The 13222-nt window shown below is 50.3% G+C and overlaps 1 protein-coding gene across 3 annotated transcripts in view; it reads right to left on the bottom strand.

Annotated features, from left to right (window-relative positions):
* LOC144098769 (uncharacterized) overlaps nucleotides 1–13222 on the bottom strand; it is a 413922-nt gene that overhangs the window by 326236 nt on the left and 74464 nt on the right. The window contains exon 1 of one of the 3 annotated variants that reach the window (XM_077631634.1): nucleotides 1425–1558. The exons of the other annotated variants lie outside the window; for them this stretch is intronic. The gene's annotated coding sequence lies outside the window, so the exon portion shown is untranslated. Of the gene's footprint in view, nucleotides 1–1424; nucleotides 1559–13222 lie in introns of those variants that run through there. 3 annotated transcript variants of the gene reach the window in all.

Below are 13222 nucleotides of genomic sequence, written 5' to 3' on the forward strand. Positions count from 1 at the left end.
CGGCAGGGAGCCACGCCATAACTTCACAATGAGCGCGTGGGAGCTGTCATGCGTGCACGGGGCTTAGATTATACATGCTCGGGGACCGTGCACCAAGGGCAACGCGTGCACCGCAACGCGTTCGTCCTGAACGCCTATTTATGCACGCCTACTGCTTTGAATACGAGTCAACGTCGGTCTACTTGCTTGTGATCACAGGTGAGCGGTGGTCAGCAAATCCACGGAATCTAAAGGTATATACACACACTGTCGAACGCGCGCCCAGCAGCGTCCGCTGAGCTTAAGAACACTGCGAATAGCTCTCTCAGTTCTACAACGTGCTGTAGTTAAAGCTAATTCATTTTTGACAAATATTACGTGTCCCCCGACAACACCTACCCCTCTCTCCCGACGTGGGGGGCCTCACTGGCCTCGGACAAGCTGACGGACCAGCCTCCAAGCGCAGTCAATCAGTATACCAAGCTAAGGACATCCTCGGCGCTCAAAGCTGCATCGCAATAAAGTTTTTTTTTTTCTTTTTCTCCGCCCTGCAGCTGTCTCACACCGCCCAGAAACATGGTACTGAACTATTCTCCCACTCTGAGAACACTCACTCGTGTACTTTCTCGCGTTGTTTCGGCACAGCACGTGTGAACGTACTGCCTTCTCTTTCACCGTTGTCCTCCTAAATGGCCTGCCAAGCGTGCGTCACAACAAACCAGCCAAGTTCATCGGCGTGCCCACGTAAAGATAAGAAAACAGCGACATCCGCACGGATCAGGCAATGAGGCGCAAAATGATCGTTCGCTCCGAAAGCAACGAACGCCGGCAGGTGTACTCGTAACCGCCGCAACCACCCGACGACAGTTTTTGAGGTAAAAGGCCAGAAGGAGCTGCTCCAGGCATCAGAGGGGGAACCTGAGCGTCGCGCGAGGAGAGGCAAGATCTATAGAAAATGAAAGGGCAACGAACCGTGAGGCCGCAGAAACCCAAACCGCATCCCTCGATCAGGCGGACGAACATCCTTCCGGAGTTTTGCACCGGCACTCTCGGCGCGGACGTTTAAAAAATTAACAGCGGTAACAAAACCGGCTCCACGAGAACGATGCACCGCGGCAGCACAGCACGTGACACTCAACAGGCGCTCTCCTTATTGCAACACACACCGCAGCCGCAGGAGTCGGCGAATCAAAGCAAGAGAAGCACAGGCGTTGTTGCACACGTCGCAAGTTGGCACGGCACAGGGCGATGCACAAACGCTCGCACGTGAAAAAAAAAAAAAAAGCCGAGCTAGAGCTTCGAGCAGGCAGGAAGGACCCATCGCTCCCTTCTCGCGAGACACGATGATCGACGCCGTCACACTCGCAAAGCTGGAGAAATCGTGAGAAACATCGCAGCGCACGACCAAACAGCAAGTGGGCAGGCATCCAGTCGAATGGACCGACCTCTCTTTTTTTGGCCGGGAGAGGATCTACGGGGATCGTCGCCTGACGCAGCTGCCGAGTGAGCACGCCGTCAGCCCGCTGCTCCGCCGTTCGCTGCGGCGCTAACCGTTCGACAGCGCGCGCATGCACCGACTGCTCGGCCGCCGCTTGTTGCGACCGCCGGCGCTTCGGCAAGCGGGAGGCGGGGCACCCACCGCGGCGCTGAGCGCAGTCGGAAGAAGGAAGAGAAGGGAGGATGGAGAAGACGACGGGCACCGGCGGATCAAAGCAGAAAGAGAAGAGCGCGCCGGCGGGGCAAGTGCAGCTAGCGCCATCTATCGGCGGGGCAGGAAGACTGGAAAGGCGAGCCTCGGGCCCGTATTCCGAGCGGGCTTTGATAAAAAAGAAACAACGAAATTCCTGCTACCGAATTCGACCGGCTCTCGCGTGACGAGTCCAGGCGCGTGAGCTCGGACCGTGCACGCACGCCAGCTCCCTTCTTTATTATTTTTTTTTTTGCGTGCGTACGCGTTTCTCCTTTCACTTGTAGCTCGCTTCGCTGGCGTTTCCTCCACGGCCACGAAAACAACGAATTGAAAGCGCTACAACGTTTCCTAAACGCCGCACTCCCTGATTTAATCTACGCGTTTCCATTCGGCGGTTAGAAAGTGCACGGAAGCAAACAGCAGATGATAGTGTTTACAATCTGGGAATTCGGATACGGCAACTTTTCTTTCTTTGATTTCCTTTTTATTCTTTCGTTTCGGATTTGGAAACCCCTGCTGAAAATCGACGGGGTGCTGAGTTACGAAACCACACCTCGGTTTATGAAAACGCGAGAGTTACAACTCGCTTGAAACGCGAAAGCATGTCGAGTCAGCTCATGTAAATGCTAGTAGGAAAGGCCGGGCCGAGTCGACCCAACACCAGGGGGCAGGTATATCATGCAGTCATACGCGCCACACGGCAAGGCTCATGTAAAACTCGGTCGAGTCCGTTCAGTGGTGCTCAGGAATGCTAGGCGGCCATCAGGAAACCCAAGCTCTGTCCGCCTGCCCTGTCGCGTCTCTAGAAATCGGGGACTGCTGTATGTCGGCCCGCCAGAAATAAATTATCGGAAACGTGGTCAGGTAGGGTCTTCCCAGCCCCTCGACTCTCTCGAGTTGGTCTTGTGGAAACGAACTTCATGACCCTGTGCTACCGTGGAACTTATAACGGCATGCGCGTGCTCCTTTCCTGCGGGCGTCGATGACGATGATGAGTTTTTATGATGCAATGGCGGCCGGCCAAAGCACGTCACGGCATAAAGCGTTGCGGTCACCTCAACATGGGGTCAATGACCCATTTCACCAAGCGTTTCGCCCCAGGGAAGCCGAGCATCTTGTCCAAGCTAAAGCTTGTGCCCATTGGAAAACCAGTGTGTACTTTTTTGTGGGAATGAGTCGGCTGTTTCTCTTCGGAAGGGTGCTACCTACTGCAAGCGAGCACTTCTCCGCATTTTAGAATTCGCCCTTGACTATTTCATCCAACGTCAAAACAGTCAGAACCGGAGAAGAACCTATACTGCAAGTGCAAATAAGTTAGGTTTAGTGGTCTGCTTTCCCTCCTGAATTTCTAGGCACCCTGTTCCCCGAGAAGCTGATTCGCACAGTGCAATGTGGAATCAATAGCCGGACAAATCAAGCATATCGCTTACTATTCCGTTATACGCTGATGTTAACGGTACACTAACTAAAAGACAAGCTCGATCGGCTGAAGCGTGAACGTAACGAAGTGGATAATTAATGTGGCCACCACAAGGTTTTCCACCGTCGTCAATCAACCGTGGCAAAGCCGTGTGATCCCCTCAGACGCGCAGACGGCAAATTCGATTGAACTCAATTGACTTACACACGTTTACACAATTATGAAATGCTTACTTACGGAAATAGCTGTTCAACTAGGACTTGGCTACGCCCAGGCGCACGATTTTACAGCAACAGGTTTAATTTCGACGTCAAAATCAAATATAATAAAGAGATACCACCTATAAAGAGTACAGTACTCACTGAAAACAAAAAAAAAGCATAGAAATACCACCTTCAGTGAACAGTAAGCAATGCATGCAGTGCACAGTAAAAGCAAAGACGAATAAGAAAAACACTACTTGTGAAGTAAAAACGCTACCTGCATAATAAAAGATCTATTTCGACCAAAACATCAAAAACGGATTAATAATAGGAAAGTAAAAGAAGAAATGGACGAACGAACATGCATGTGATAACAGAGCGACATTTGCGATCGGTAATAAGTATAACTCTGCACGCTATCACAGTGCGATAGTAATTTGTTTAATCCACTGGTCGCAACATATGCAACAGGAAAACTTAGTTACAAAAGACGTAAGCATAGCAATAAGTAAAAAAAAAGCCACAGAAAAACAAATCATGCACATATCTACAGAGTGCTGTCGTAGTTGTTTAGGCGTGAAATTGACAGACAGCTTAGTTTCGGAACGCCGGTTTTGAGACGTCTGCGCCGAACAAGTACCATCGCCGCGGTATGGTTCCACATTACGCGCACGGTCGACGGTGAGCAGCAGTTCGGGAACAGTAGCAAAAGGCCACACGTAGGTCAGATTTCGGAAGAAAAATAGGTAAAATCACTCTGTTTCGTGACATTCAAACTGTTCTGCAAACTGCTTGTTGTCGTCGTGCAAACACCTTTTGCGCCACATATTTATGGCAATTCATAACGTTAGGTTGTATTCTGTGAGAAACGCGAATACAATAGAAAGATATCCCACCAAGAAACGTCGTCACGATCGATCTTGTGACTCGCCATATGTTCGTTGTTTGCCACCTCCATGTAGAGCAGAGCTCTAGAAGTACACATCATTGTAAAACACGAGCGGTAGTTGTTTGCAGCGTTAAACATGCCACCCACCACACTGAAACTCAAGACAAGCTGCAGGTTTCATTACCATGACATTGTAAGCCCACATATATAGGCTAAGAGAACAACAAAAAAAAAACGCGAGCGCTTGTTCCAAATCGTTATCCGAGCGGAGGTCAACGAAGGACTCGCACGACATGCCTAGACGCGTGTATTTGTTCGCTGGCTACGAACCACGGTGCAAGGCTTAGCGTAAAAAAAAAAATAAGTTTTATGTATCTCATATTTTGACAGGACAAAAAAAGAAAGAAAAGCCGTTTCAGGCTAGACAAAGTCGCTAGATCTCGCGACAGCTGAAGTCCTCAAGCGCCTGTACTTCCCCGTACTTGTAAAGCAAGTAGCAAGCGCCACCAGCTGCATGTGTATAGACGCATCTGTTAGACCGTTGTGTTGCCGAGTAGCGCCGATGTCTAGGACTGTTCGCTCGTGCCTGCTACAACGCCAGCGTGCGGCTATATACAGCTCTTTGTTTAATTTAGGATCTTCTCCGTTTTGGAGCACATCGTGTCGCAGCTGTTTTCGCACAACACGCTATATTCTACACCTGCATTCTACACGTCCGTGGAGCAGGCTATTTGCCCTACACCTTCGCGCGGCTCCGACTCTATTCTTGCACCAACCTCATACTATAGTGAATTTTCTTGGCGGACTCCGGGAACGCTTTCTGGGAGGTTTCCTCTCGATGCATGCTATAAATACTACCACGCCAACACATCATTCACATGGCCCACGTTACAAATAGTCGCAAGGCCAACATTACAAATGTTATCATGGCCTACACGGTGCTGTCACAGCCCACACTACAAATGCTCCCACAGCCCAAACTACTCTCTGTTACACAATCGTGCAACAAGCCGCCTTGTACTCCTATCTGCAAAAAGGCACATATATGAAATGCGACACGATTTCAACGTGCACGCGTGAAAGTCCGTGTCGAGTCCTTTGAATGAGCTGACAGCTGCTCTGCATGTCTCGGGAAAAAGCACGCACGCAGGGTCGAACTCAACTAAGAGAAGCTAGAAAAAGATGGCGCACGAGCTTTACAGCCCCACAAGCCGACAGAAAACAGCACACGCGCGGGCTCATGCACACTATGGAACGCGACGATTGAGCGGCAGAAAACACCGAAAAAAAAACAAACAAACAAGATGACTGAAGCGAAACCGCATTCTCGTTTTAAACGCGAAGACAGCATGCAAATCGGACGGGGACGACACAGCGCCGGACTGAAGTCGGTAAGCGTAAAAAGACGTGTGTCGCCTCTGAGTGTGTTCACAAGAAATGCACAAGCTGACACACAGCTTTCCTGCTACAAGCGGCAACACCATCGGATTTTCGGTGCACCGTTCAAACGTGCCATGAACATGTAAACATATAAAGCCGACAAAACGTCGCCGCCGACCGGCCGATGCGAGTGCCATTATGCTAAAGAACGAACGAGTCGAATCGAATCGAAACGTGCCGGGGAAAACAAATCAATACGGCGTGCCACTTTTGACAGGTGTAGACGTCCTTTCGCAACGCTGTTTCAGCGCGTCACGACGCGCAAAAGACTGTATTCATCGCGCTTGGTGAAGCGAAAGTTCACAGAAAAGGGAATAAACAAACAAAAATTCATGTAACTGATTACCTGCAGTGTTATTTAAGTTCGACCTGTTTTTCCGCAGCTGAATTTTGCTTCTGATTAACTTCACTCGTTTCTCGAAATTAGCTCTCTCTCTCCGCTCAAGAACGAAGCGGAAAATGCCCCTCACATGAGCACCCTCCAGCCAATGGCGTCGATCGATTCTTCCCCTCAACTCATCCTCCCCCTCTCCCCCTTGGCCGATCCTCTCTAAGAACATCGTAAATGGAATACAACGGCTCAAGAAAGCGAGGACAAGAACGCGCAAAAGATGGGACTGGCACCAATGCGTGTTCTTGCGTGGCTTTTGCGTGTTCCTGTCCTCGTTTTCTTGTGCCGTTGTGTTCCATTCTCGATGTCTGTTCCCCAACTAGCTCAAACTCAAGTCTTGCTGCAACATAACTCTAAGAACGCAGCGGCTTTTCCCCGTTAAAAGACCCCCTTCCAGCCAATGGCGTCGGCTGATTCTCGTGGCCCTGCTAGAGCGACAAAGCAGGGAATGGTACAGATGAACGAGATAATCCCTTCCCGCTGTGGTCGGGGATAGACCCCTGGCAAGCATTGTGGCGCCGCTGTGGCTTTAGAGCTTTAGACGACGTCCGGTCTTGTACTTAGACATTTCTTTTTAAATAAAAATGCGGATGCCCTCTTCCTCGCTTCTTGGCAGCGGTTATAGCCAACGGTACTCGATCGCGGACTAGTTGGCGCATTTACTGACACGCGAACGAACTGGGCGAGAGAAGCAACTACGAAGAAATTGCAACATACAAGAAGAACGCGTGCGCATGTGGTTCGTCGCGCATGTTTTCCTTCTGCATCCTCGAGCCCTTCGCGCACTTCGTTCGACCGTCAGATGGCTGTCCCTTTTACGCAGCCTCGATAGATAAAAGTAACAAAGTACAGCAAATCTCGGGGCCTTTGAAAGACAAAGAACGCAATATACATTTCCTGCGCAGGTCCAAAGTATATACATAACAGAGCAAAATAAAATGAGACAAAATAAAAAGCGCACACGCACGGAGTGCGCAAAGGCAACGAAAGAGGTTACCCTTACAAAAATTTCTTTAGACAGTCTATACACCGTCCATAGACTTCTATCTATAAAGTCTATACACTGTCTATAGACCAATCCTAGAGAATAGTCTATAGACAATACAAATCCCATGGACAGTCTATAGACAATCTATATATTTATGGCCATACACTTTTAGTAGACTTTTGTCTATAGACTATAAATAGAGAAAAATAAATATCTATAGAAAGGCAACAGTGTTGATATGAAGTCTATAGACTGCATATAGACCGTTTTTATACGGGTAAAAACAAACAGACAGAGAAGCGAACTGCGAAGCAGCACCGCGAAATGAAGTGACTATACTGACCTATCTCACAACTACGGCCGCTGAGTCAGCGCTACACTGAACTCGCACAACAGGAGACACCACGGAAGATCTAACGCACATCTGAGCAGTGTATACAGCATCGCTGTACATTGGTCAAAACGCAGAGCTTACTGTTTTCCTCTCCATCTTTCCGACACGTTACAAGTGAGCTTCTGGTGACAACGACGATTCTTCTAGTCAGTTGCGTTTTATAGGGCTATCTACGAGTTTTCTTGGCTCAGGTCGAAAAAGAAAAGGTTAAAGGGGGTTCTTAGTCGCAAAGGCGGAACCGTCTCGGGCTGATCGCACACATTCCGCGTCAATGTTTCGGCGGGCTTCCAGAGATCGCTTCCTAACTTCTATGGCTTCCCAGTCGGCGACGGAGCTCTCCTAGCCTGTGGAAGCCCAGTGATTGAAAGGGCGAAAGCGATATGGCCGTGCCCTTTGCAACGAGCACACACACACACTACGCTGTAAGTTTGGTTTGGTTTATGGGGGTTTAACGTCTCAAAGCGACTCAGGCTATGGGAGACGCCGTAGTGAAGGGCTCCGGAAATTTCGACCACCTGGGGTTCTTTAACGTGCACTGACATCGCACAGTACACGGGCCTCTAGAAATTCGCCTCCATCGAAATTCGACCACCGCGGCCGGGAGCGAACCCGCGTCTTTCGGGCCAGCAGCCGAGCGCCATAACCATTTAGCCACCGCGGCCGCTACTAAGCTGTATGTGGCAAAAGCAAAATACAAGAAACAAGAAAGAGACGAAGACTTGCAGACGTCCACAGCCGGTACAGGGCCCACAGTGGCCAGACCATTTACCATTCGAGGCTGTTAACTAGCACCAAGCTCAGCAGAAATTGTTCCTCGCACACACCATGCATAGCCACCAAGACTTCCTTGCCCTCTACCATTCCACATGAGAATGCCCCGCATCCTCCCGCAGTACCGCCATTCCCCACCCCTCCCTGTCCCAGTCGGAAGTCGGCCTGTCTAGCATGGCCCAAGCTGGGCGACAAGCGTGGCCTGAAAGCAAGGTCCGTCCGGGTAGCTACGGCACATGTGGCCCTCATCTAAGCCCTTCGGCCCCTGGGGGAAAAACCTCAGGTCAGAGTAAACGCTTATCTCTCTCTTCCTTCCTCCAGGATAATGGAATCTCTACACCAGGCGCAGATCACTGTAATTCGCCTTCCCACAGCGACTTAACACAATTTGCTAAACGACAAAGAAAACAAGGACTTTGTTGTCGTGTTTACCTCGTGCCACCAAGTCGCATTAATCGAGAGATAAAACAAGAACAAAGAAAACACGAACGCAGTGTGACCCTAGCTTAAAAGGAGAAGTCAACAACAACTGTGGGAATTTTCCAACGGGGGCACGATAATTGACGTTCGTTGCAATTCGTTATAACCGATAGATGGAAGGGTTGGTCTAAATATAAAGGGCGACAAAGCAGGGGAAGGGCGCAGAAGGAAGATTCAAGCAACGAGTCTGTTTAGCGTAACCAAAGAAACAAAGAAAAACGCGATGTGTCGAGTGCGAAGAAAAAGGTGCAGAGCGCCACTCCCAGCTGGCTTACTGCAGGAGCGCTTGCGCACAGCGCAGCCGTTTCGACCGCAGTGCGAACACGCGCAGCCGACAGACTCGATTTCCGTCGGCCTGATTCTCCCCGTCGCCACCACGCGGCCACTACTTGACAGGCGAACAAATTGCGCCACTCGCCTCACACCGAAAGGGGAAGTGTTATCGCGCCGAACGGGCGGGACAGATCAACCGGTTCTCCCTCCGCCTGCGGAGTTCTCGTTTGCCGGCTGTCGGAGGCCCATATCACAAACAGCAGCTCGACGAGCGCTTCATAATTGGACAAATGCGACGATGCCCGCGAGCGACCGATAAGGACCGCCACGCATAGCTCGGCCGTCTACAATGAGCTATACGGGGTGAGGGTCTCCGCTGCAGTCTGTCCCGTTTCCTGCCCGATATCAAGAGTTCCGGCGATCGAACCGCTCGAAGGGGAGGGAGGAGCAGATGCATTGTGAGGTGGCGCTCTTGCGGTTGGCTACGCCACGCCAAATAGGCCCGAACAGTGTGCGTGCGCACGTGCCTGGCGATCGATGTGAGCGGTTACCACCTTGATCACTTCTTGCCTGCCATGTTGCATTCGCCTGCTCGCCTTCGATGATGAATGATTAATCGGTGGGTTTGTGTGGAGCAGGACATCGATCGCGCCTCGTGCAGGCACTGTACTACATCCAACGCAGCCCGTACGAACTTTCCGTTTTCTTGGTGTACGTACACCTTATAGTATAGCGTATACAAGTCAAGAAATCGCCTAGCGTGAAATCGCAGATGGCTGGCAAGTGTCTCCGTGAAATCTGATTAACTACGACGTGATTGGTTGGAGGGTCTCCTTTGGGAGGCATTCGTCCCTGCCTTTTTGAATTGTACGAGACTATAGTTCCCAGTTCACTGTGGAGATGGCAAGCCGTAAATGTTGTTACCAGATTAACGTGGAAGCGCTGAATTGCCCATACGCTGCTTCCTGCCTGCTGCAGTTTTCTGCTGAAAAGAGTACCGCCTGTAAGCAAGTACAGTCTTTGTCAAAAGTATGCAGCCCAAGAGGTCTGCTTCTGAGCCCTGCGGCGCGGCTCCCCTTGCATACTCAGGGACCCTAACCTCACGAAGGCGGGAGGAACTGAAGTCCTCAAGCCTCCCGAGTTTAAGACTGTCAAACGTGCTAAAGAGTCCCACTACACAGCTTGGAAGAAAACCTCTCGGGCTGTATATTTTTGATAAAGACTGTACATTTTAATTGCCGGATACCTCATCCGGAAATTATGACGATTCGATTCGCTTAATTTAGTTAGCTGTTCCGAGTGCCTAACATCATCAGTGTACACACATCAGCGAGAAACGTGATTGCAATGGCTCTTGTGTAAAGCCAATGCGACTGTCAAGGGTCGCTAGTGTGATCTAGATACCGCTCTAGAAGCACCTGCTGAGCCCCGTAGAACTTCCTTCTATATTCGAAGCAGCTAACTTGCAAAAAAAAAAAAAGTACTCTACTCCTGCCTTCTCTTAATTGACGCCTATATGCTGCATATTCATTACTCTTCTTTCTGGTATTATTATTCATTCCCTCATCGAGAGGCAACTTACTTTCTTCATCACATGGTCCCCCCCCCCCCCCCCCGCAAATATAATTTGAGATTTATATTTCTATATCCTAGACCTTCCTTTTTGAGCATGCTCTAGTAACCCCCAGATCCTTAACCAATCCCGCATAGTGGATCAACGTATGCAACTTGTACCGCTAATTGAACAAGAATAACAACATCAACTGACAATACTACATCAAGTCAAAGCCAACACACGTGCAAGGTGACCACAGTGAGTTGGAGAGAACCACACACTCCAGCCGGCGTCCCGGCTGCAAGACGGCGCACCCACGCCGTGGGTGACCTATCTTCACAGCGGCCTCAATATTTTTCTTCGCCCTTTGTCATTCCCAGCATGCATCGCCTTCCAGCTTAGAGCAAAGAACCCATCAACTAACTCGTTCTCGGCTAAGGGTTGGCGTTATCTTTCTCGCCTTCGCTGGCGCTTGCGACCGGTTATTCGTTCCAAGTGCGGACGGTCAGAAAAGATAGCGGTGGACAGGAGGCAAGGGCTATAAACAGAGAGCTCCAAAAGAAGCAATACCGCGGCAACAAATTCTCCTGAGACTCAGCGACACGATGCATTCCTTACTCGACATGCTTCAACATTGCTGACACGAGGGCGGAGCCTAAAAGGCGCTACCCTTAAGTGCAGCGACGCGCGAATTAATTGTGCTCGTTAGCCTTCTATTTCGCTTGCCTCAGCGTTAATCTTGTTTAACCGTGTACGCAATCCTAACGCGCCAACCGAAGCACCCGGAACACCTTTTTAGCTAATCACGGTATGTTTGAAGAAAACCCAGGCGTGCAGCAGTGCGTGAAAAGGTAGCAAATTAAAAAAAAAAAAAGAAAATCAGTAAGAAGCAAGGTCGCCCTTAACAAAACAATCTGTATTTGACGATATCAAACGAACGGACCCTTCATATTTTCAAAGCACGTTTGAAGCTGTAGTACCTTCTCGAAGAGAATGTTTCTAGGAAAAGCATCGGCACCGCGAGGCTAATCACAAGCGCCTAAAAATCCAGTTTTTGTCAGACAGTCGACTATGAGCACAGCAAAGAGAAAAAAGAAAGAAAGAAAGCGACCCAACAGAAAATCCTCGGAAGGTACAATAAACCAACTACTAGGCTTAACCTGCAGTACTAAGGTTCACCTCTCTCAAGTCACCCTGGGCAACAAGTCCAAGGCCACTAAACGCCTCGCTCGCTCTATCTTGGCCAGCAGGTGACAGCAATACAGTTGGTTTTTACGCAAAAAAAAAGATACTACAAAAAGGCGACAGAAGAGACAACGCAGGCGATTGCTGTGTCTTGCGTCTACATCTTGTAGTATACATGTGTCTTTATGCCAAAGTCAACGATGTACTGTTACCAACCAGCCAATAGCTTCTACTATTGAAGCGACAAGCAGTATATCCCCCCCCCCCCCCCCCCCCCCCGCCAGCCACACCTTACCCACTCCACGCCGTTTATGAGAGCTAAGAGCATGCCACTTGCCTGCCTACACAGCCAAGTATAACCTGGATCACACCCTCAATGGTTGCCAGCTCAAAGCGCGAGTTTTCCTGCACGACGTACTACGCCGGAGAAAGTTATTCCCGGGAAAAGTTACACATCGATCGCAGCGATCGCCAACCGTTATACGTCTGGACGTCCAACAAAAGGGGCTTCACTACACGGGGCTCAATGCAATCACCATACGAAAACCATCATCACACCCAACTCGCAGTCGTCAATATACAACTTCCCCCGTGTCTGTATGTCTGTGTCATATACAGTCGCGATGCGGGGGGACTTTCGGGGCAGCAGTTACAGACACGCGGGGTATGCGATGGGGGCAATTTCACTCGAAGCTGCGCCGAGCGAGCGACTATCGCGAGCAGCGGTCAGTGCAGAACAAAGGGACGTTGGTACCGGAATGTCACCGAGCCGTAATGACCGCGACACGTACTCGTTAATCACGCCGTACTCCCTCACCCCTTCGCCCTTTCTCTCTCCTTCTACAGCATGTGCGTCCAGCTGAGCACGGGCGCGTCCTCATTCACGGGATATGAGGACGCGCACAGCGTCGGCGCTTCTCCGCCGTGCACCGGAGCATGGCGCGCGAGCCTGCTAATGCGGGCCACGAGAAAAGCGCACACCTGCGCGTGTGTACGTACGTGCATGTGCGTTAGAGTGTGGCGCACGCATTTTTCCATGACGCAGCATCCCCCCAGGAACATCGCCGCAGACGCGCGCGGTCGGAGAGCCAGTCGCAGTGATGTGTAGTGCAGTAATGTACGAGACAGGGCTTGTTTTGTCCCCTTTTCTGTGTCCTTCGTCCGTTCGCGCTGATTTTTTAGCGCCAAAATGAAGGTACGAACACCTGCGTACAACCGAGCTCGAATTGCGCACACCCGCCATTCATTTCTACGTGGATGCACATAACGCCGACACTGCCGCGTGTACACCCCATTGTTAAAAGTACAGAGCTCGAGGGGCCTGCTTCTATAAGCCGCGTACCGGGCCTCTTTGCAGCGTCCATGGAAGTAGCTTCGGAAAGGCGAAGACGAAGTATAGTTTCTTTCGCCGCCAAGAAATTTAGAACGCTGCAGGTGTTTAACGAACCACATAGCGCGGCCCAGAATTAGGGCTCTTTTATTCTGAGGAAAGGCGTGCAGTCACCGCTCTCAATACGACCTGCAACGCTCTTGTGGCGACCGCTTTAGAGAGAGAAAAATAACT

This window comes from Amblyomma americanum, chromosome 7 (assembly GCF_052857255.1).
Source record: "Amblyomma americanum isolate KBUSLIRL-KWMA chromosome 7, ASM5285725v1, whole genome shotgun sequence".
NCBI classification, from domain to species: domain Eukaryota; kingdom Metazoa; phylum Arthropoda; class Arachnida; order Ixodida; family Ixodidae; genus Amblyomma; species Amblyomma americanum.